Source organism: Pelodiscus sinensis, chromosome 3 (assembly GCF_049634645.1).
Source record: "Pelodiscus sinensis isolate JC-2024 chromosome 3, ASM4963464v1, whole genome shotgun sequence".
NCBI lineage: Eukaryota > Metazoa > Chordata > Testudines > Trionychidae > Pelodiscus > Pelodiscus sinensis.
Window position 1 is genome coordinate 175361082 of NC_134713.1, and position 25790 is coordinate 175386871.

General features: G+C 42.2%; 1 protein-coding gene across 4 annotated transcripts in view; it reads left to right on the plus strand.

Moving 5' to 3' along the window:
• Positions 1–8918: 8918 nt before the first annotated feature.
• The window catches only part of SPTBN1 (spectrin beta, non-erythrocytic 1), a 212713-nt gene continuing 195841 nt past the window's right edge, over positions 8919–25790 (plus strand). Inside the window, exon 1 of one of the 4 annotated variants that reach the window (XM_075925482.1) lies at positions 8919–9067. The gene's annotated coding sequence lies outside the window, so the exon portion shown is untranslated. Of the gene's footprint in view, positions 9068–9256; positions 9281–9591; positions 9730–10183; positions 10208–25790 lie in introns of those variants that run through there. The other 3 variants (XM_075925484.1, XM_006122116.3, XM_075925483.1) reach the window with 3 other exon arrangements.

Sequence of the window (25790 nt, forward strand, 5' to 3'; positions counted from 1 at the left end):
TGGCTTGAAGGAGACAAGCACGCAGTGAGAAGGGACACAGGATGAGCATAGAAGATGAGGGAGATGGGAAAGGGGTGGGGCAGGAGTAGGGCCTAGGTGGGAGAGCTACTGCCTCCCCAAGTGGAAGCTTCACCCACTGCCCATGGGTCAGGCATTGTGGAAGACTGCTATAAGGCTGCCCCCACCCCCAGCAGCCCTCTGGCAGACCTTAGTGGGGTGTGTGTGACAGGAGTGAGAACTGCACATGCAGCCCAGAGTCTCTGAAGCTACTTAGAGTTGGGCAATGCCATGGGACAAAGGGCTTTTTGATGGGAACAAGGGCCTGGCTGCTTATGACAGCCTGGTCTGAACCTTGTTGCAACTAGGTACTCCAGCTGGTGGTTTACTGGCCAATTAGGAGTGGAATGCCTGATTTTTTAAGAAAGATATTTGAGCAGTAGGGAGGAGAAGAGGGAATTGCCTACAGAGTAAGAATAGGCCTACAATGGAAAAAGGAGGCAGAGTAGCCAACTGAGAGAGAGCTCTGAAAAAGAGACTGGCAACCCTAATTTGGACAGGGGACAAAAGGTGGACTTGGAAGGCAAAGAACTTAGAGCTGCTTATGAGGAGAGAAGAACAAATCTTCAGAAACAATGGACTACAGACTAAGAATAGACTGAAAAGTAAGATTTTACTTGTATTAATTCCCATTAACAATAAAAAGAGCCCCCGAGTTGAAGGGTTTCTTAAATGTAAAGGTAAAAGCTTGTTTGAACTAGTTTTATACTGGTTGAAAGGGAAACTGAGGCATGATCCCAGGATGGTGTCTTAGAAAGGCAGGGACACATCCTGAGCCAGACCTGATTATGTGCACACTGCTATCTGCTCATGTTGCTGAAAACCATGCTGCTGCACTTGCAGTGCTATCTGTAGCCATGCTAGCAGGGGTGAAGCTTGCACAGGCATACCTGCCCAAGCTGAAATCACACTAAATTATGCTGGGACTCTGGCAGGGGCCAAGAGTTGCACAAACTCCTCATAGGCATGGCTTCACCTGGTCCGAATTTATTGAACAGCACCATCTGTACCTAAGATACTCCTCTTCTTAACAGTGGGCATTGGATGGATTATTCGTTAATTTACACTGAATTATCAGATACTATGGCGTTTGGGTGTGTGTGTAAGTACATAATAGGAGAATCACATTCTAGAGGTATTCCTGGATCACTGATTGATCCTGTAGTCCCCAGGTGGTATCAGTTGCTAGAAGCATTGAAAAAGAAATAGAAAGAAATCAAAGGAAAAATATTTGATTGCTGCTCAAAGACTGTAACAACTTCTCTTTTACATGGGCCATGCCTCTGTCATTTATGCCATCTAGGTTAGATTACTGAAATATACTCTACACGGCTATGCTGGACCAACACTTATTAGGTGCGGTTGAATGAAGTGGCTTGCCAACTTAATGGCTTTGCTTTGGGGAGGTTATTACACCAAAGACTACACTGGTTCTTACTCACTTCTGGCTGTAATTTAATTCAAAAGTTTTAAAACCAATTTTTAAACAATGAATGTGGAACTCCTTGCCACAAGATATTATAGCAAGGATAAGCTAAATAGGTTTTTAAAAAGATTAGACATATATAAGAACATCTGCAATTGCATTAGGCAAGATAAAATATCTGAGGGTATGTCTACACTACCACCCTAGTTTGAACTAGGGTGGTTAATGTAGTCATACGAACTTGCAAATGAAGCCCGGGATTTGAATTTCCCGGGCTTCATTTGCATGTTGCCGGGCGCCGCCATTTTTAAATGTCCGCTAGTGCGGACTCCGTGCCCGCGGCTACACGCGGCACGAACTAGATAGTTCGGACTAGGCTTCCTATTCCGAACTATCTGTACATCTCGGGCGTACAGATAGTTCGGAATAGGAAGCCTAGTCCGAACTATCTAGTTCGTGCCGCGTGTAGCCGCGGGCACGGAGTCCGCACTAGCGGACATTTAAAAATGGCGGCGCCCGGCAACATGCAAATGAAGCCCGGGAAATTCAAATCCCGGGCTTCATTTGCAAGTACGTATGACTACATTAACTACCCTAGTTCGAACTAGGGTGGTAGTGTAGACATACCCAGAGAGTTATAAACCCTTATATTTAAAGGCATAAGCCAGTTATTAACTGATGAGATTTAGGACATTTTTCCCCTTTGGACAGACTATTCCACAACTGTCTATAATGGATTTTACTCTGAAGCATCGGGTACAGGCTACTGCTGGAGACAAGATACTAACCTAGAGAGATCACAGATCTGATTTCTATCTTTCTGCCTGTAAAACCTAGTTTATATATATAAACTAGAGTCTGGGGTAGAGAAAGGAATCTTTTGTGAAGTATAAGCCACTTATTTGTGATGGTGATGCAGACAATCTACCCATGGGCATACTGAAACCCCACACAAGTTTCCTGACAGCCTTACCTGCCATTAGGCATGCTTAGTCAAATGAGGGCTGTTACTGGTCATTTTTGGCTGTTGTTTTTCTCATAGTGCAAAGCACCATAAGATCAATCACCATGAACAGTAACCACAACACATGAGAGTCACTGGCCAGCAATCTTCCTTCATGTCTTGTGGTCTCTGCACAGCCTTGAGTTGTGTGCCATGCCACATCCCATCCATTCAGCCACATTATCAAACCACACTTGTTGTGGGCACACCCTGCTGCTGGCACTTGGCCCCAGTCCCTACAAAACTAGCTTCAGCAACCTTCCTCTACTCATTCAGCCCACATTTCCCACTAACCCAAATTTTCTTTCCTTAAGTGATATTGGTTATTAACTCTAGTTATGCTGTAGAGTTAATATTTGACAGTATTGTGAGAAGTATAGCTAATGCTCACAAAGTGCATGTAGTATTTTGACTCATGAGTAGAAAGTCTCCTAGACCACATCTGTACTTACCCACACCAGAGATCAGTCTTCTGGCATTCAGTTTAGTGGGTCTAACTAAGACCCTCTAAATCAAGTGCTGAGGGTGGCTCCAGCTGGCACTGGTACTCCTGGCAGTTGTGAGGAGTAAGAGAAAAGGCTCCTGTCAGCCTCCCTCTGTGAAGACAACACCAAACTCAGCTTAAGGTATGCCAACTCCAGTTACTTATTTTACGTAGCTGGAGTTGCCTATCTTAACCCAAATTCCAGGCTTAGTGTAGACCTGGCCTTAGTATCTTGTTTCCTTGGTGTCCATTATCTTGCTTGACTACAGCAAAATGCTGTGACAAGAGAGTGCATCAAATACTTTTTACACGTCATAGTAATGCCTTTGCTTCTCCAAATTTGGCTGACAGTTGCAAGAGTAGCTGTCATGATTTTAATTCTATGCCGCATTTCTAAGCAATGCTTAATGTCGCTTGTAGTCATGCTACCCAGATACTTGAAGTCCTCAATGCATCCAGTACCTTTTCAGATTTGGGTAGGAATACCTTTACCATTTCAACAGATTTAGATATTACTATTGGATTTGTCTTTTTATGTGATATCTTTAAACTTAACTGCTCTGATCCCACTGCTACTTTTTCTAGCAATTTTTGTACCTCTTCTTGCAACAGTTCAATCAGGTCAATATTAAAAGCACAGATGACTAATTTTTCATTCACCGATGGGAACTCTCTCCTGTAGGATTCCATCAGTAGCTGCTCTTAAGATTTTTCCAAGATAGCAGCTGAAGAGTCAGTGATAGCATGCTTTTCTGACTCAGATCCTCAGATCAAACCAATTATTCAGCTCACAGCACACCTCACAAACACTGAAGCAGTCATGTTTCTGTAGAGATTTTGTTTCAGCTTTATTAGATTTTCACCAGCTCCAACCTACCAGCCACAAAGACTGCCTAGATAGATTTGTGCCATATGCTGTCAGAATCCAAGGCCTTAGTAAAATCCAGGAATTCATTCACCACCTTCCCATCATTCTCCAGCACTTTCTCACATAGTGCATGCACAGTGAATGTTTGCTCCACCCATATTTGAACTATGTGTGTTGAAATAAAATCTTGAAATATACTGGACGCTCTTACCCACTCTCTTTCATAGATTACACACTTGTTCTTTTGCACTGCCTATTTGCTTGGGAGCTATTCATAGTGGGCTATTAAAATTTAAATATTTTACCCTTTAAACCAAGGATGGACAATAATTTTTTATGGGGGTGGGCACTTTTGGAAAGTGGTCAAGGGCTACACTCTTCCATTATATTAATGGAGGCGGTGCGGGGTGTGGGATGCAGGTTGGATGCAGCAGGGAACTTGGGGTAAGGGACCGGGATGCAGGAGGAGGTGGGGGTTCTGGGAGGGAGTTTGGGTTAAGCAGGTGGTTGTGATTTAGGGCAGGTGATTGGGGTGCAGGGGTTTGAGTTGTTACCTTGGGCAGGGGATTGGGATGCAGTGTCTGGGAGGGGGCATGAGTTCAGGAGGGGGATGGAGGGTTTGGCTTATATAGGGTAGGGGGGTAGGAGTGAGGGGAAAGAGGGTTGGGGAAAGGGAGAGATTAGGGTGCCAGAGGCAATCTCTGGCTGGCAGGCCACTAAAAGTGAAAATCACAGACTCTTACACACAGATTTTACATGTTTATCATTATAACCTATACATTGCATATAAAATGGGCCGTAACCTAAGGAACTGTTGCCCTGAGCCTCAAAGATATTTAGGCTTTCAAAATTCATTTAAATAAATGGAAGTTAGGAGTGTAAATACTTTTGAAGATCTATATCAGTATAGTAGAGGAACAGTGGTCAAGCTGGTAATATGATACTTAGGCTATGTCTACACTGCAAGGTTTTTGTGCAAAAACGGGCAGAGCATCCATATATCAAGTATGTTTTTGTGCAAAAAAACCCAACAAAACAGTAAATCGACAGGATGGAGGGCTTTTATTATTCTTCTCCCCATGAGGAATAACTCCTTTTTGCGCTACAGCTCTTGTGCAAAAAGGCATGTGTGGACGCTCCGCAGGGGTTTTTTGCACAAAAAGAGCCTATCAGAAAAAGAGCCCGATGGTCACTCTGTTAATGGCAGTCAGAGCTTTCTTGCACAAGAGCATCCATGCACCGTGAACGCTCTCTTGCGCAAAAGCTGTATAAGCATTAGTGAATGCCTTTTATTTTACTTTCCAGTGTCAGCAAATATTGTATTAGTCATGCTCTCCTTAAGAACGTAAGAAAGGCCATACTGGGTCAAACCAAAGGTCCATCCAGATCAGTACCCTGTCTGCCGACAGTGGCCAATGCCAGGTGTCCCAGAGGGAGTGAATCGAACAGGTAATGATCAAGCGATCTCTCTCCTGCCATCCATCTCCACCATCTGACAAACAGAGACACCATTCCTTACCCATACTGGCTAATAGCCATTAATGGACTTAACCTCCATGAATGTATCTAGTTCTCTTTTAAACCCTGTTATAGTCCTCGCCTTCACAGCCTCCTCTGGCAAGGAGTTCTACAGGTTGACTACGCGCTGTGTGAAGAAGAACTTTCGCTTATTAGTTTAAAACCTGCTACCCATTAATTTCATTTGGTGTCCTCTAGTTCTTCTAATATGGAAACTAATAAATAACTTTTCTTTATTCATCTTTTCCACGCCACACATGATTTTATATACCTCAATCATATCCCCCTAATCTCTTCTTTTCTAAACTGAAAAGTCCCAGTCGCTTTAGCCTCTCTTCATATAGAACCTGTTCCAAACCCCTAATCATTTTAGTTGCCCTTTTCTGAACCCTTTCCAAGGCCAAAATATCTTTTCGAGGTGAGGAGGCCACATCTGTACACAGTATTCAAGATGTGGGCATACCATAGTTTTATACAGGGGGAGTAAGGGTATGTCTACACTACCCCGCTAGTTCGAACTAGCGTGGGTAATGTAGTCATCCGCAGTTGTAAATGAAGCCCGGGATTTGAATTTCCCGGGCTTCATTTGCATGAAGCCGGCCGGCGCCATTTTTAAATGCTGGCTAGTTCGGACCCCGTGGTGTACAGCTAGTTCGGATTAGAAGCCTAATCCGAACTAGCTAGTCCGTGTAGCCACGCGGCACGGGGTCCGAACTAGCCGGCATTTAAAAATGGCGCCGGCCGGCTTCATGCAAATGAAGCCCGGGAAATTCAAATCCCGGGCTTCATTTGCAACTGCGGATGACTACATTACCCCCGCTAGTTCGAACTAGCAGGGTAGTGTAGACATACCCTAAGATATTCTGTGTCTTATTTTCTATCCCTTTCTTAATAATTCCTAACATCCTATTTGCCTTTTTGACCGCTGCTGCACACTGTGTGGAAGTTTTCAGAGAACTATCAACGATAACTCCAAGATCTCTTTCCTGATTTGTCGTAGCCAAATTAGCCGCCATCATACTGTATGTATAGGGGTTATTTTTTCCAACGTGCATTACTTTACACTTATCCACTTTAAATTTCATTTGCCATTTTGTTGCCCACTCAGTTTGGTGAGATCTTTTTGAAGTTCTTCACAGTCTGTTCCTGTCTTGACTATCTTGAACAGTTTAGTATCATCTGCAAACTTTTACTTTTCTCTTCTGTAGAATTTTCACATTGAGTCAAATTCTGTCAACCTTACTCAGGTTGACTAGAATTTTACTTCGCAGGTATTCCTATTGATTTCAGTGTGATTAGAAGGGGGGTGCAGTTTTATTTGGCATGCAGAAAGGTGACAAAACTTGGCACCTAAATTGTACAATTTATTTTACTTTATTTCCTTTCATGATATATATAAACTTCTAAAATGCTCTTTGTTCCATGTGACCTATTTTTTGTTAGAATCTGACTTCCAGCCTTTCATGATTTGCTCATGATCAGACACAAGGTGACTTCTTTCAAAACACAAAATTCTATTCAATGAGAAAAAAAGAATGCTTAGCTGTAGCTGTTGTGACTAGGAATAGCAAGAGACGAATTCCTGCTTCTTTCATCCATTCATGATGAAAAAGAAGTTGAAGTGAAATCTTCATTTGTTCATCATCTGATATTCCACTCTGTGTCAAAAATTTCTGTTCTGTCCTTATTTCATAGCAGCCCCATGGCTGGTAGTGCCTCACTCCACTCAACTGTTGATGTTGTCATAATGATCAGGCAGATTGTGAGCTAAAATTTCTGCTTTTTATGAAAAAAAAAGGATCATTTTATTGGTAACTCATATTTCTCTTTGCCTATTTTATGTCTGTTGTTTCTTGTCCCACACTTGGCTTGTTAAATCTCTGGGACAGGAATGGTCTTCTGAATATGTGTTTATACAGTTCATATCATAACAAGGCTTTCACCCCTGACTGGGGCCCTGACATACCAGTGTTGCTGCAAATAAAAAATACTTAGATTTTATACAAAGTATTGTACTCTAGTTGTTATAAATTATGCCCAGGTCACCACAGTTCCTTCCCCCCATTGTTTGAGGGGTGGGACCCAGAGCTCCTGCTCTGCACAGGTGATCAGGTATTTTTCTCCACTCCAGTTCCACACCTAAGAAGCTCAGCTCTCCAGCTGGGTCTGGATAGCCCACTCTTCTGGGGTTGGAACAGAACAAAAGAAGAATTAATACAAGTGAATATTCCCCAAACAGGGTAAAGGCTATCTTCCTTCTGGGGCTGTTCAGCAGGCTGCAGCCCTAAGCAGAGTTCCCAACTAAATAGAGGGGACTGATCTCTTCCTGCATGCCAGGGAGAGTCAGCCTCAGGTTATTTTCCTTCCTTCCAGAAGGGGCCAGTGGGCAGTGGCCATTCTAGGATCTCCTGCCTTTAAGTGATCTCCTCTCCCGGCACTGGAGACTGAAAGTCAACACTCTCTCCATATGTGCCAGAGCCAAGTGCCTTTTAAGCTCTTTACTCTGTTTTTTGCATCTCTCCCAGCTGTGATGGGGCAGGACCAGCTGAGTCTCTCTGGCTTGCTAACTCTGTGTTGCCCAGAGTAGGGTGCACATCACACAGCTTTTGAGGGGGAAAATGTCCAGTTTATCCCAAACGGAGGAGCCTTGTGGTTTATGACAAAGGTAATTTCTGTTGGGGTCAGACTACTAAACTCCTTCTCAGTGGGGAAAGTAACTTACAATTACTGTCCTTTTGCAATGGGGGTGGCTGACAGCTCTTTAGATAGCTCCACTGCTGGCTTTTGCCACAGCTCAGCCAGCTGTGGCTGGAGCTGTGCACCAGGGTGCACCTGCTTACTTTCACCTCTGCTCCTTCCACTTGTGGGAGAGTTGGTGAGCCTTAACCACACATCTCCCCAGGCACAAGCTATTGCACAGAGCTGCTGGGCCCTAGTCCCTCTGCTGACCACTCGTCTATAGAAAAGCAAATACCCACAGGCTGCTCCTCTGCAGGCAGTTAAGGCAGTTCTCCGCCGCCATCCCAGCAGCCACACAAAGCTGGTGAGGATGCCTACTCACCACCCAAGAGGGAGATGCGCAAAACTGCGGCCCTCCTATCCGTGCCTAGGGCCCACACAGTAAACCCTCGATGCCAAAGCATCTCTCTGAAACCCAGTGTTGCAATGGCGCTGATTACATTACCGTTCAGTGCCGGGTGACCTCCGCCCCTGCTAGGGATGCCAATGCACAGACTGTATCCCGGAGCAGCAGCAGCCCCACGCCTGCCCCTCCGCCTCCATGTCAGGCAGGTTGCAAAACGCGCGTGTGCCCGGGTCTGCTCGCATCGCGGCCCAGGAGGAGCGGGAGGCCAGCGCCCAGCCGGCACTGGGGTGCGTGTCGCTCCGCCCGCCCGCCGGGGCTCAAGCAGGGCGAGGGGCTTGCTTGGGTGCGGGGGGGGGGAGGACACGAGGGAGGAGGGCGCTTGCGTCCCCCTCCCTCTGCCGCCCGGGCGCGGGGCGGGGGTGCGCGCGCTCTCCCCGCCCCCTGGCTGCCGGCTCGGCGCAGCTGTCGCGGTGCAGGCGGGCTGGCTGCGGATTGCTCCAGTCCCCTCCCTTTCACTCCAGCCACTGCCCGGAGCTGCCAGCCCCGGCCACGGCTGCGGCATCTCCCCCTCAGCGCTGCGGAGCCTTGCGCGCGCCGGCACGGGAGCGGCACCCCGGCCCCGCGAGGTAGGGGGGTCTCGGTGCATGCGGACAGCAGGGCACAGGCTCGCTCCCCTCTCCGCCAGAGGAGGCGTCCTGCCCCTCCCCAGGGGCTGCAGGGGGCATGGCAAAGGCAGGGGGCTGACACCTCCCCACGGCAGGGGCGCAAGGAGGGGACCGCGCCCGGGCAGGGTGTGGGGGATTGCGGAGAAAGGGGGAGACGGCCTCGGATGCACCAGGGTGAGGCTCCCTTTGCAGGAGGGGGGGGGGGGCAGCGAGCAGGGCTGCCAGGGAGATGGCGGTGTGGGTGCGGGCGGCGCGCCCCCAGCGCGGGCACAGCCTCCATCATTGTGTTGCAGCGGGATTATTGTGCCTGCTCCCGGGCACTGCTGCCGCTGCCGGGTTTGTGCGTGGGCACGGGGAGGAACGGTCCAGCCGTGAATGGGGGTATCGACGTGGGGGGGGGGGGGCGAATGACAGCAGGAAGCTTAATCCCCCCCCCTTCCCTTCGCTCCCCACCCCACCCCGAGCCTGGGAGCCTGCCATAGGTGGCTGCCTGTAGCGGTACACGGGATGCAAACAGGCGCGGCCGGGAGCCTCTCCCCCGCCCTTCTGTCGTTCTGGGCTGGGCGTTCAGCAGGCGTCCGGGCAGTTCCCCTCGCCCCTTTCCTCATCCAGGACCGCAACAGGTTTGTGCTGTAGGGCGGGGTGCGGATCTGCCAGGGTCCCCGCTGTCCGGTTAGCGGGAGGGGGCTGGATCGCGGCAATCGTGCTTTTCCCGTCGTGCAAAACCCAAACCGGACCCAGTCCGTGTATCTGTCAGCATTGGTCTGTCGTGTTTGCCCGGGTGCAGTAGTTCTCTTGGGGAAGCGTGTGCCAGTCATTCGTGCCTGTGTTTTCGTTACTGGGATGGCTCTCCCTGCCCTTATGCCCGAGGAGAAATGATGCAGCACAATGCAGTGATCTAGCAACCTTTAGTCGGGGTTTTCCGGCTATATTTTGTATGATTCCCTTGTCAAAACCCCACCCAACAGGAAATCGGGATTGTGTTTTTTTTCCGCTCGGAGACAAACGCAATCACGGCCCAACCATTCTACCCGCTTGCCTTTTATGTTGGTGGTTTGTGACTCCGATCCGTGTGTTGCAGCGGCGGTGCGGGTGGCAATTGTGCGTTCCGAGCGAGGTTTTATTTGTTTTTGTTTTTTGCTTGCTCTTGGTTTCTGTAATGAAGGGGGAGTTATGCGATTGCAGTTCTGCAGCTCTAATGCGGTCTGATGGAGTCCAGCCTGCGGCTGTAGAACATTAATCTGATACTACAAAAGTAGCAGCATTAGGGAGGGGTTAGAGGAAGAATGTTATTGTAAATGAGAGGAAACGGTGCGTATTTATATTGTAGCAGATAGGCACCTACTGTTCATGCACCCTTTAAACACAGACTGTATGTAAATCAGAGGGATATATTCAAAGTGGTTCTTATAAAGTGCCCTTTCATATTATGCGGGAATGCACATTAGACCACCTGGTATTTTTTTACCTTTTACTTGAAACGTATTCGTGTTATCATCACCATTAAATGTTTAAATTCTAATACTGTACTTTCCAAAAGTGGTGTAAAGATATTTTCTGCTCTTTGAAATGGATTGCACTTCAGTCTCCCTTTAAATGAAATCTACAGTCCTTGGTCTGGATTTTTTCCAATTTCATTAGTCTTCTTTCATATTATTACCAGGTGCTTTTTATATTTACAGAAGAAACATTTGTTTTATTTTTTATTGTTTTATTTGTTTTATTAAATTCCTGACTTTTTACATGATTAGCCATATAAAGTTACAACTAATTGGTTATAAGGCTTTGGATTAATTTTTTAAATAGGCTGACAGTTTTGTGGACCTGAAATGCAGATATTACTAAAGGGAACCCACAGCTGGAATGGCACAATACATGAACTTGAATCCATTGGGTCTTCCAGATCAACAGAGTAGTTTGATATCTACAGGCCTATTTTAACAAACAAACAAAAAAATCTGCAGGACTGCAGTGTCTCCGAAATATCCATCCATAGCAGTGGAAAGTGGCCTTTTAAAATTATTTTAAGTCACCTTGATTTTAAACATAGATTCTTTGATTTTGAAGCATATGAAACATTAATCTATTTCAAGACTTAACTTGAGTGCAAAAATGGAGTGAGCAATTGAATGTAGCATAAATTCCATTCTAGTCCTCTAGTTGTGGGGAAATTTGCATCCTTATATTAGGAAAAGTGGCAGGGGGAGTGGAAAAGAAAAGATATTTCTTTCTACATTATGTCTACACAGGATTCTGTGCTTTCACTGTGTGATTGTCCATAGACATAGATTTTGTATGATCAGTATCAAAACTAAAATTCTTGTAAATGGAAAATAAACTACTAAGATTTGAGATTTCTTCAAGCATTAAGTACAAGGGTTTGTTAATAGAGCTAGGTGACTAATTTTTTATTGTTTCTGGCCTGTGAGTGAAATCATGTTTTGCATTAAGACATCTTGGAGACACTATTCCCAATAGTCCTGAAGATGATCTAGGTAGCTGGTGTTTATTAAAGAAATATCATCAGTGTGGAAGTGCCACAGGAGATTTAGCCATTTTGACTTGTCATCCTGTGTGCAAAACTCCCAGCCAGAAAAAAACACTTGAACATACCATGAAGCATCTAGAGCAGTCATATATACCATTGTGAGCTGCATATGTAACTCTCTGTGTTATGGGGGCTGCATCCATACAATCTGTATATTACCTTTATGACCCTGAGGATGGCACACACATAGGTCACAGCTGTGAGCCCATTGGGCTGCAAGCAGCCTACAGACTGAGAATGCTACTATAGAGAGAAAGATACAAGTTTATGTTGGTATTGGTGATAAAGAGCAGTAGGTGGCCAAAGCATTAGTTGCTTTTACTAAACTCATTTCTATTGTTCAACAGTCTTATCAAGATGGGACAAGTTTTTTTAGAGAAAACTTACAAAAATGATGTTGTTGTGACTTTTAGTATGACACATCAATTCTGGGTGATAAGTGCAGTGGTGAGTGTTGCTGGCTGGTTAACATATCACAACTGATACTAGGAAGACACTAAATAAAATTAATCAACCAGATTAAACTGTACAGTCATATTATAATGAAAAGTTGGTACTCAATCTTGTAGTAGACTAGTAGCACTTTTGCATTTTGTTGTAGAACAAGTTAAATGAAGTAAATTGCATATAGTAAAAAAGTAAACATAAAAGTAGTAGTTATGTGTCAAAGTATTGTAAAATTTTATTTCAGCTATAGTGTGGGATGACTCCAGCAACCTTTGACATTATTGTGCACCTGCTACCGAGAATGAATCAGACTTGCAGTGAAACATTCATGCTCACTCTGGTCATGGTGTACACAAACCAAAGCACTATTGCATGATCTGAATTAAGGCAGACCTGGCTTTAAATTGGGCATATATCCTCAAAAGAGATTTGGTGAAAGTCCTTTTTCCACATAAAGATTTCTTGAACTAAGTCTCCTTAGAGGGAGGCCCACAATGCTCATTAAAATCACATAGGCCTGGAGAATTATTTAATATGAGGTCAGTTTGATATGAGTAGGACCCTGCCAAATTCATGGTCCATTTTTATAAATTTCGCAGTGATGGCATTGTAAAAATCTTCAGTTTCACAGTTTCAGATAGTTAAATCTTAAGTGTCATGGTGTTGTAACAAAGTATGAATATGTATTTTAAAAAGACAACATATAAACATGTAAACCCCATAAGACTTAAAAAACCTTTCTCAAACTGGGGCTTGACCCAAAAGGGGGTCACAAGGCAATTGTGCGGGAGAAGGGGGGTCACGGTATTGCATAGTAGAGCTGGGTGCCCAGCTTTGAAGGCAACATCACAGACAGAAGCAGCACAGAAGTATAAGTGGCAATACTGTAACCACCCTGCAATAGCTGTGTGACCTCCTTTTGGGTTAAGACCCCCCATATTGAGAAATGCCATGTACTTTTGTATATATTTTACCCTAAAATATAGAATACTTTTATAGGATAGAGTAAAAGTATACAAAAGGCCAGATTTCACAGTCAGTGACACATTTTTCATGGCCATGAATTTGGTAAGGCTTTGGACAGGAGAAACTAACCTCCTGTGGGTGCCTCCTGTTGGTTGGATTTGATGCTGCAATCTTTTTTATCCTGGCATCCTCTACAGGTTGTCAGCATTGTTAGGCAGGTCTTCAGTGACTCAGTTCTCCAGCTAAGACACACAGTTGTTACGGCTGAATGAACAAATTCCAGATAGGGAAATTCCAACACAACTGTTTGTCCTCACCAGCCCAGTCTCTGAGCGCTTTACATCCTAACTTTCACTCAGGCATCTTAATATGCCTTGTCCCCTTTTCAGGGCTCCAGGCCCCTTACGTGGTGTCTGGTATGGATATTTGAGACCTCTTACTACTCTGAGTATCAATCCAGTGACTCTATAAACAGCAGCCACATGCCACTGCCTCCAATTTGTTGCTGCTACTCTCTGAGCCTTTTTCTGCATAGCCCCTTTTTCTTCACCCATCACCTTATGTCCAGTATGTGTAGCCCATTAAACCCTCAGGTCCCAGCCAGGAAGCGACTTAATAAGCCTCTGTAGCTCCTTTTATCTAAGTTTGCTGGGCTCCAATTGGCTGTATGTATGCAGCCTTTCTAGGCAGGCCTGGAGGGCATACCTTCGTTGCTTCTTTGCTGGAGCAGGCAGGGGTAGGACTTTCAGCAGGAGGCTTCAGACACCCTCAGTAATCTGCAAGTATCATGAATATACATGTGTGCAGTTTAACCTTGTATGATAGTATTATAAATAATTTGTGAGGAGCATGTGCTGTGGAGTTCAAATGAGGCCATTTATTTATTCAGATTTGTGGGGGCTGCAGACTAATGAAAAGCCTTTACAGTAGTTTATCAGTAGCCCAAACATCTTCCAAATTCAAGTCCCAGGCAGTCTCTGACCCCCATGCTCTCCATTACATAATTTTGGGAAAACCTTTACAAAAAGTCGTATTTTAGGCTCCGTTGAACCAAAACGAGGAGCCAGTTATGGAGCTGATGCATTGCCACAGACAGTGCCCTACCTCTGTCCCATTCCCATTTAAAGCAGATAACTGTACAATACATGAGAGCAGCACAGAAAACTACTGCAGTATTTCCTGTGGAGAAAGGCAACCTTTTGGGACCTGATCTCCACTCTGCAGTCAATGGGAGTTTTCCTTACAGTACCCATGACTCAAATGATCAGGGAACTATTACTTTGGTTTTTACTTTAACCTAAGCACCAACCTATGGCCTCCTCTTGTTCCTAAATAAGAAAGAGCTTTGCCTTTGAGGTAGATAGAAGCATTACTCAGATGAGTAGCTCTGTCTGTGCCCAGCTAGACTAGACTTCAAAGGTTGAACCAGGACTGTTTTTAGCCCACTGGTTTTAAAGTTTGACAGTCTGATGACATCTTGTTATTTTTTGTTGTGGGTTTACATCTTCACTTTAATAATTCTCTTGTGGTTAATTGTAATCCCTATGTAACAATCAACGGCTGCTCCATGAGGAGAGTGCTAGAGGATGGTATGTATATATTGTCTAAGGTTTCACAGGTAGAATGACTTTCTGCAGACATACTGTATCAAAAATGGCCTTATCCTGTGTCAATTTTGTTTCACACCTGGTTTTCATTTGTCAGACTTTATTATAACTCTTAAAATGATCTGCTGTCTTTTTCAAATAAAAATGAGTACTGTGTAGCAGCAGTTGCATCTGGACCCAACAAAGGTTTACTTTTCTTTAATGAAAAGTAGAGTTTAATATATTTCACACATGCAATGTTTTTGTAATGTATAGCTATATCTCATCTGATTTACATAATATTATTCTTGTTGCTGTTTAACCAAGTCTATGAATTTAAGCAATCTATTTTTTTAACATTTTTGTTAAGTTCTGGCTATTTTAAATTTATAGTTAACTGCTAGAACCAATTGCTCCCATTGAATCCCCACAAAAAAATGCATAGTTTTGCTTCAGAAAATTCTATGTACAATTAAGTTTCTAGCGAAAAATTTCAGGATTCTTTACCACAGCTTGAGAAAGGTGGATTTTTGATGTGTGTTTGTCTCACAGAGCATGATTTCTGAATGACTTTTAATATATGCTACATGAAAAAATATCCAGTCATATGTAATCTTTGCAGTCATGGTTGGGGTGTATGTTACTGGCCCAATAACAGATCAATGCTGAAATGTCACTTGGCCTGTGTTCTTGTTCCACCATTGACTGTTTTTCTCTGACCACTCCCCTTGTTAGTAATGTTTTTGTTGCACTAAAATCTTTTCAGATGTTTCTACTTGTAAGTACCTTTTTTAATTCCTTCCATAATTTTCTTATGTTCTTCACAAATTTATGTTCTGAAAAATGTAGGTCAACAAATGTTAATTCACACCTATCAGTGATCACAAATACACTAGTGTTTAATACCAGCTATGGCATTGAACTAGAAGAGATGTGCCATTAATCCACTATTCAGAAACACTTCCTGCACTTCAATCAATCTGTTTAGTAGATACATTTTCCAAATTAAGTGGATTTTCCATTTACTACACCCTTAATAGATTTTATTACATTCTGCTCTTTTCTCTGTAAAAACTACCACAGTGCAAGGTTTACCTGGTCAGATGCTGGAGCTACACACCTTTTTACACCAATTGAGTATCTAGGTTGTCATCCACAAAGCATAATCCCCATTTTTTCTGTGGAAGATATTAAGCTCTTGTAATGTGGGTTTTGCTCCTGGTTCTGCCTCACATAGCCCAAAGCTCTGGGCAAGAATGTTCTCTCTCATCTTTGTTTAGATAGTGGATCTTTTTTTTCAGTTGTAACAATATGAAATATAAAAGAGGAAATGCCAGTCCAAAAGAGGGTTTCTTCTTCATCCTCAGTAGGGAAAGAGATAGATACAGAAAAATTAGAAACATAAAAATGACTAGGGGCTGATTCAGCTGTCACATATGCCTGTTATAACATGATATAAGTCTATTAACTTCAATAGCACTAATAGGCTATATCTACACTAGGGGATAAATTTGAATTAAGATATGCAACTTCAGCTAAGTTAATTGCGTAACTGAAGTCGAAGTATCTTAACTCGAATTTTGGCGCTGTCCACACTGCAGGAGGTCGCAGGGAGCACACTCTCCCTTTGACTTCCCTTGCTGCTGGTAGAAACAGGACTGCTCGGCACCGACAGGAACGCCCCTCTCAGTTTGAATTAGCGTGTCTTCACTAGACCTACTAATTTGAACCCTGGAAGAGTGACTGCACCAGCTTTGATTTTCTCTGTGGTGTAGACATACCCATAGTGATTTGTGGTAAGTGGGTAAGAATGAGTTCCACTCAGGAATTGTCAGTCAGAGATCTGCTGGGTAATTAAACTAATTTATTTCATGTTTTGTGCTGTATATTCGTATTTTAAAGTAGGGATGTACAATCCTGATTAATCAGTTAATCTTTAATCGGTTAACCATTTAAATAGGAGCAGGCGGGGGCTGCTCTGGCAGACTGGCGCAACCTCTGCCCTCAGCAAATCACTTCGGCTGGGCCTGGACCGTCATGAACTGGGGCTGTTCAGACTGGGCTGGAGTGCCCCTACCCATGGCGTGCTGACCCAGGCCTGCTGTAGGTGGGACTGCTTTGGCCAGGCTGGAGTGCCCCTGCCTGCGGTGAGCCCCACCAGGCTGGCACAGCCCTCTGCCTGTGGCAATTAGGGTGGTTAACCATTCTCATCCCTATTTTAAAGTAATATAGGCAGTTCCGGAAGAACAGTTTTTGACCATGGTGAATCAGTGATGATCAAAAGTAGAACTACTTAATGGCATTTTTTTTTGAAGTCACCATCTATCTCTTCATATGCAAGATAAACTAAATAAGAGACAGGTTAACATATTTGTTTAATCTTGATATGCAAAGTTCATAGATAACAGGGCTTTCTGTATGGCACTATTAAAAGTGTATGTGCATCATCTATTAGGTAAATCTGTATGTGCATCATCTGTTAGGTAGGAAGCAGCTGGAGTTCAAAAGATGTGCAGATCCTACATAGGAATAAGTCATAGTTTAAGACCTGATCTTGTAAAGTATTGAACATCTTCAATTCTCATTGACTTCAGTCCACACTTGCACTTGACAAAACAAGGGTGAGAGAACTTTCCATTTGTTTTCACATGGGCTTGAATGTACCACAGCACTTCATAGCACTTTTGTGCTCAGCATCTGGCAAGATTCACACCCCAAAAAATATTACTGTCCCTTGTCTTTGTGAGAGATATTTACCTGTACAGTGCACTCTGAAGAACAACACTTCAGGTTCTTCAAGAGAAAATGAACTATTGTCAAATGGTAAATTTAGACCCTTCTGAAACAAAGATGCTCACATTCTCTAGTGAGTTAATGTTACTGACATCTTTTGTATTCCTTGAGCTGTTCATAATTAGGATAGGAGCTTAATTGGTTTAATCACCACAGGAGTGAGACAGTGAGGTGGTTGTACTGCAGCGTGTTATGAATCACCAACTTTGGCGTTTGTTCCTTACTGTTATGTTGGTAAAGTGCAACCTTGTTGATGATGTTAGACCGAAATATGTCAGCTTCCTTCAACTCTGAACAAAAAAACCCTAGATTGACTAAATAAATCTAAAAGCTTAATTAGAATGGGGCTAATTTATGATAATTGTAACCATTACTGTACAGTAGACAATATAGTTTTTATAAAATTTGATTGAGTTTTTATTTTTTCCAGCTGTGAAATGTCATTTTGTTAGTGCAGAGCCACACACTGCAAATACTCCATTTAATTATGGCAAGAGAGTCTTTTATTTTTACATTAGAAGTCAAAGAGAGCTGTGGAGGCTCAACATCTCATCTTGAATATCAAGAAACTAATTTAGGTAATGTAGCTTTAGGTGCTTGATTTCAGGCATCCATGTTTGAAAATATTGTAATTTTCTGGTATAATAAAGTGGATGGTAAGATTCCTATTTAAAACAAAGAGTTTTGAGCATTTCACTGTATCTTCTTTTTGGAGTAAAATACAGGTTGGACTTCCCTGGTCTGGCACCACTGGGACCTCACTGGTCCCGAATGAGAGAATTTGCTGGACCAGGGGATGTCTCTTGCCACCAGCTTCTAAGCCCAGCAGGCATCCTCCCTCCCACTCCCTCTCCCCCCAACCTGGCTTCCTGGGCAGCAGAGGCTCTGGCTCCTGCTGCAGGGCTCCAGCCCAGCACTGACCTGTGCTGCCAGGGGACTCTGCCTGGCCCCGCGCTGCCACTAGACTTCAGCTTTGGTCTTGCGCTGCCTCCAGCTTGGCGGCCCCTGCTGGCCCGCCAGCCCTTAGACTCTTCTCTCTGGTCCAGGAGCATCCGTTGTCCTGCCGGAAGATGACTGTTGCTGGGCCAGAGAGTGCCAATTTTTGGGGGTACAACCTGTATTCTCATTGTCATTGTAAGTACATTTACAGAACCGTATTCTCAGATGGCTTGAATCTCACTATCTTCAGTGGAACAACACTGATTTATACAAGTTGAAAATCTGGCTGAGAGCCTATAACTTAATGTTAAAACTTTTGTTGGAATCTATTTTAATTACGGTCATCACCACTTGGACTTTTGGAGGAGCTTGTTCAAAATATTTTTCTCATTTGTAGGCTCAGATTGTACAAAGTGACCTCATGCGATTAAAGGGTGGGTCAGTTTATAATGTGGAAAAATCAGTCAATGTGTCTTAGAGATAAGTGGGGCTGAATCCCAACTAGAGTTGAACATTAAATACTGGAATGTGTTGGAGACCTGCCAGCAGATTGGAAGCAGGACTGTGTGACAAGTACTAATGTAATCACACTATACCTTAAAATAGTACCCTGGATAACAAAAGATTGGAAAACTTCTCACTTTACCTCATTTTAGCACAAATTCCTTCCTTAAAATGGATTAGAGATAATGAGTATATTATATTTTTTCTGATTTATGTTCTGTTTGTTCCTTAAACATACAGGTCCTCAAAAATCTTTAACCTAGGGCAAAATGGGATATCAGGAAAGAAGGAAAATAATTATAATTTTAACAATGGGGCACAAGTCCTTGATTAGGCAAGATTTTCCATTATCTACACTGATACCTGAATAAGGAGTGAATATGCATCTATATATTTGCCAGGAACTAGTGTAGGTTTCTCAAATTTGTCTTCATCTGTAGGAAAGAACTGAGGCAGATATTTTTACCATTGGCATGGTACTATGCATCATTGCTGGCCAGGATCGTGCCCACTAGAGATACACTTGTATAAAAATGGTATAATGAAATGGATAGTCAAATTCAGAAATTTCAGTGTGAGATTCACTGAACTTTCCATTTTTCCAGTCTTGTGGTCTTTCTAATTTTCTGAATGTATTAGATTAATTCATTTCCAGAAATTACATTATTTAAAAAGCTATTTGAGTCATGACTAATAAAACATTAGGTGGCATTTAGTTAAAGTAAATGATGGTAATGGATTATTTTCAGTGGGATACTTCATGGGTATGTTTAGACAAACAAAATAACATGAATTCTGGGTAAATGAAGCATGCGCTAAAGGAGGATTAAAAATAATTTGACCCAGACAGTTATTTAAATTACACCAATACAATAATATCAACTAGTTATTACTGAAAGCCTCAACTAGATTCTTAAATGTATTCAGTCACAGAAGAAAGGTGTTAAAACTAATGTGCATAGATAGTGTGGTTGTAGTGCATTGGTTTTTCTTTTTCTACTGTGCTTAAAAAAATGAATTGGCCAGATCTTCAGCTGGTATTAATCTGTATTGCTCCACTGAGGTCATTGAAACAATACTGATTTCACCAGCTAAGGATCTGGCTTGAAATTTTAAATTCTCTTGGTATAAAAAATGCAGATGACTTTATTTCGGATGCACACTGATCAATTAAATATTTAGCTGATACAAATTTTCTGAATTAGGAGAGATTTGTTAACTAAAGTGTCCATAAATCACTCATGTAGATGATAATACCCTCTGTATAGAGGTTTGAGTGACACAGTGCCTTCATCTTATTTGTGGTTTGAGTCTAAGATAAATAATCTTAATCCTGGAGTAAATCCTGTGTTGGATTATGATACTGAAGCATGTGACATAAAGATGAGCACTGATGTCTTTTAGAGAAGAAACAGATTCTCAAGATGCTTGCTTAGGTAATACTATATGATGACAGTGTAAAGAGCAATGTCAAACTAGGAGTTTAAATAGCTTTGACCACCATTTTCTTTTAAACAAGCAGATGAGACATGAAAATCTAGGGAGCTACTCACTAAAATGGAACTGACAGGTGAGGACCACATGGACATACCAGCAGTAGGAGGAGCAGTGTGTTGGTGCATGATAGGACAGCCATTTTAGAGATGTTTCTACAGCTGTTGTCAACTAGCTGCAAATAACGTGAATCACTTGGGATTGCTGTAGCTGGGATTGCTGCAAGAGTTCAAAGAGTCATAAAGTTCCTCAGATTCCTGGCATGGTACTGTGAATTTACATGTCACCTTAAGGGCAGTTTGCAAAATCACATGTTCACATTGTTACAGACCATCTTAAACAGTAGTTGATATAGTACAGCTGTTTTCATTTTTAACTTCTAGTTGTCATAAGCAATGGCAGCAGGCCAAGAAGCCATTGAAATGAAAGGATTTGGGACTGAAATTAGTTTTAGCCAGACTAGATTTTAGTGGCAGCTACTAGCACTTTTTTATAGTTAATGTTGTGCATATTTCTTTGTAAAACACCAGCTCTTTCTTTTGTAGAGGTTATAATTTGCCTATTAAATTACTCTGTGCTGTATTTTGGAATATTAGGTAATACAAATATGAAACAAATACTTTTGATTGTTTACAATATGTAGAAAAATGAATCTCAAAAAGTTTTTAAACTGTAACTCAAACATTTTGGGTTTAAAAAATTATTAGCATAAGGTCAACCTGTAAAAGACTAATGTATCAAATAACCAAGATATTAATTTTGGAAAGTGGCTGTTATAAAGTCTGCAAAACTTCTTAATTAGAAGAATGTTTACAAATTGTATTCTGAACATGTTATTATGGAATTAATGTGTTCAGGGTTATTCACCTGTCATCTAACTCCACTGAAATCATATATAGGTTTATGATTATTGCAGCTCATCAGTTCTATACATTTATAGAAATAATTTCTTCTTATCCCAATAAAAAACATTTTTGCAAATAAGGCAAAAGAAATAAAAACAGAATCAAGCTGTGATCTGGCAAATTACTTTGAATAACTATGGAGGATTGCAGGATTGGATTCTTAAATGTGAAGCTCTCTTCTGCTGCTTTGTGCCTCAGGATTGCGATGCCTATAAAACTGCCCACCATGTCACATGCTATTCTGAACTGTTTGTAACATCTAATCAAGAGTTCTCATATGTATTCATGCCAAATGCGTGTGCCCCTTGGTTGTGCTCTCACATTAAGCTCATGTCCTATGGTAAGATTCTGAAAGGTACCGAGCATCTTGTGCATGGGCAGTGGAGGAACAGCTGGCTTAGGAAGACAAGCCCATACCTCTTCCACCCAAGGCCCTGGCCTTCTATGCCCACTGGAACCCATCCAGCCCCCACTGTAACCTCTGATTCCCCCCACACCTTTAGTTACCCCCATGGTGGTTGCTGGCTGGCCAAACCAAATGTTAGTGTGCCTTCTCACTCTGGAATGCCAGGTTGCCAGGCATTGTAGCTGCTGGCCTCTACCCTACACTTCCAGCCTTTCTAGCTCTGGAACGCCAAGCAATCTCAGCCTTCCTGGCCCCAGAGCAACCAGTGTCTGGGTAGCCGTGCGATCCAACCTTCCTTATCCTGGAGCAACTGGTGACCAGGAAGCGCAGGCCATGCTGCAAGATCCAATCCCTGGCTGCCCCTTCACCTCCACCTGCTAGCCCCAGAGCCTGGACAAAAGCAGGCTGCTTCACACAGTAGGAAGGGGGAACCTGACCTGAGTCCAGAGTGTGGCCTGGGTCGCCCATGTCCTACCTTTGCCTTCATTATTTGCTGCCCATGATCTTGCATGTTGAAAGCTGCGGGCAATCAGCACCAGTTAGAAGATACTCATTATTTTGCAGGCTTGGACCCCCCGAGAGCTCAGACTATATCTGGAGACACTGTAACTTCATTCTAGAAAATGCTACTGCTTATAATAATTAGCTACATTATTGTAACAAGTGGGCAATTTCCAACCCTGGTTAAGACTGCAGGATAAACAGATGTGCCAATCAGGTTCCTCCTGTCTACCCTCATTACTATAACAGGTGTGGACTGTGGGTGGAACTTGGTCCTGGCATTTATTAAGATAAATAACTCTTTTTGCTTCAGTGCAATGAGGCCTGTCTCTAAACCGTTACACCTGTGAATGGTCATGATTGATTTCAAGTGATATTACTCATATAAGGGACTGTAGTATCTGCCCCAGTAAAATTTATACTATTGCTTCAGCAAGTAGAAAACACATAAGACTTGAATGTCAAAACCAACTTTTGTTTTCCTAGCTGGACATATAGATTGGAGACTCGAACATTTGAGGTGACTGATTTAAGAGGGACACACCCTAGCTTTTAGAGAATTATTTAAATCATGTTACTCTTCCACCCTTCCAAATTGTGGAGATGAGATGCATGTGTAACAATTCAGAGTAATGAAATTTATTATTTTAATTTTAATCACTCTGTTATTATGCTCTCTGCTTGCCAATCCATTTTCTCCGGGATTTACTCTAGCACTCCCACCTACTGAATTGCTTCACAGTTGCCCTCCAAAAAGAAAAATCAGTCTGCCCCTGAAATATTCCTTCCTTGTTCCCCCCAAATGTGGAATTAATCCACAGTTATCCAGGAGTGAGTCTCAGGTTGGGTGAGATTTAGTTCTGGGTTAGTGACAACCTTCGTAGACATCAAAATTGTTACAATTTTGAAATTTTATCTTATGACCCTGTGGGAGTAGAAGGAGGAGTTTGATATCATTTGGAAAGGAAGATAGATCTGAAATATTCTACTTTGAATTCATAACATTTTTATGCCCAGTAGAACTATATTATGTCATTTTTAATGACTTCTGCTGTAACTAGTATGATTGAGCTTATGGGGCCTGATCCTCCACCACTTAAATCAATTCTAGTGGGAGTGGGCTCATAGAAACCAAGATACTTGACATTCAGGGCAGAAGGATATGATGAATAGTTCCAGGAAAAAATGTTAAAACCCTAAAACAGTCCTGATTTTTTTGGGGGGAGGGGGGGCTCGTATGTGACATCTACAGGTCATATGGGAGATATTTTATTTGAATGTGTTTGGGGTGGCATGCTAGCTGTAAAAGTAGCTTCCCAAATTCATATTGAGAACACCTTTATGTAACATCATTCCATCATTTATCCTGTTTGTGTACAATTATATATGAATGAGAGGAAGGGAGAGAGCATAACTGTTGTCTCTTGTATTTACTCTTTAGGAGATTTCAAATGTTTATTTAGTTTAATCTTTTACAACTTAAATCTTAAAACATCCCACTCTCTTTTGATGTGGCATTGGATTGGTAAATTGTTACATTAGTCTGACAGATAAGTTCTTTCTTGTGTATATTTTAATATTTCCTTTTGTCCCATTCAGTTTCCATAAAAGGAAAACTTCTGTAAGTTTTATATGGTAGAACTAAAAAGCAGTGAAATTGACATATTGTTTGACAATCATCTAATAAAGGCAGCTTGTTAGATGTATTTTTCTCCCCTCCTCTCCCCCGAAAATATTTGATTTAAATAAAGGGTCAACTCACCAGGTAATTTTATGGTTTGTAGTCTCATACCCGCCATATTTAAAAGTAGGACTTGGGAATACAGCCGCTCCCCAAGTTACAACCACCTCCACTTACGACCATCTGCACTTACGACCAAAGCGGTTGTAAATGCGGATCCGAGTTACGAATGGCGATCCGCGCTTACGAACAGCGCGGTCGCCATGTAACTCTATGGGATCCGAGTTACGAACACTTTGAGTTACGGACCAAGTGTTGGTTCGTAACTTGGGGAGCGGCGTAGTTCTTTTTAAATAATTGGTAGAAGTTCTTGAAAAATACATTAAAAAGAAGAATTTTTAAGTAGGCTTTAAATAAGAAACAAACAAAAACAGTTGTTTCATTATCAGATTTTACACTGGGCTATTCAGATTTGTTGATCACTGAATGATATTATATCTTGTACAAATTATTCATAAAACATTTAACATTTTTTCTCCAAATTGGCCTTAATGTATGGGAGTATACAACAGTACTTTATACATTGGTTTGTAGAATTACAAGTAGTTTCCCATTTTTGTAATGGTCATTGAGAGTGATAAATTCTTGTCCTCTTTTGTAAATTGTCCTTCTTGTTTTTGACTTTCATTAGCTGGTGCCTGGAAAATTCTGGTATTTCTTTTCAGCTGCACTGGAACTCTGTCAATGTTCAACCTGAAGGGCATCGTATACCTTTGGGAAATGGTGATTGGAAGATTAGAGCATGCTGAAACTGGAATGTCCACAGCTTTAGCACTATTCAGCTCTGATGTCTCCCAAAATAAGAGCCAGGAAAAAGCTGCACTATTTCTTTAAGACACTGCATACAAAACCAATTTTCCAGTCAGCAGTTATAATGTGTGTATGAAAAAAGGGCATTTAGAACTACTGGTACCTTCTAATGATAGGTGGTCCTTTTATTGTACAGCACGTAACAGCTGATGTTCTCAATATTATTTAGAAAACTATTCATTGCTCCCCTCTCAGATATGTAAAGATAAGTGAAATGGCTTGTCCTAGGTCACACAGTGTGTATTTGGTAGAGCTGAGATAACAACACAAAATGTTTGACTCTAGTCCTGTGCTCTGATTGCTAGATAGTGTTCTCTGAGTATAACTAATACTGCTCACCTTTTCATTAGTGAAAATGCTGATGTAGCAATTGTTTTCAAAGATTTGATCTTAGAAGTCAAAACCAAGTGGTCTAATCTTTTGAATAATACAAAAATATAAATGTTGACAATCTGTTATTGCTCTTAAGTGCTGCATTAGTGGAATAACTAAGGGTATGTCTACACTTGCACCCTAGTTTGGACTAGGGATGCAAATGCAGGCATTCGAAATTGCTAATGAAGCAGGGATTTAAATATCCTCCTCATTTTTGTGGAGTAACGTTAGTTTGAACCAAGGGGTTTGGTTCGAACTAACGCGTCCCGATGCTCACTTCCTGGTTCGAATCAGCTGTGATTCGAACTAGCGCACCAGCGAGATCTTGCTAATGAAGCACAGGATATTTAAATCCCCGCTTCATTAGCAATTTCGTATGCCTGCATTTGCATCCCTAGTCCAAACTAGGGTGCAAGTATAGACATACCCTGAGAAAACAGCAATTGAAAAGCTTCAGAGGGTTAGCCGAGTTACTCTGTAACTGGAAAAACTTAAACAACAATGCATAGTCTAGTAGTACCTTAAAAACTAACAAAACATGTAGATGGTATCATGAGCTTTCGTGGGCATGCTACGAAGCAGCATTTTGGGGTTACTGATGGTAGAAGGATGCAATAGCTTCTAAAAAAAAGACATGTTCATGATGTAGTGTTCATGTTTTGGAGATTA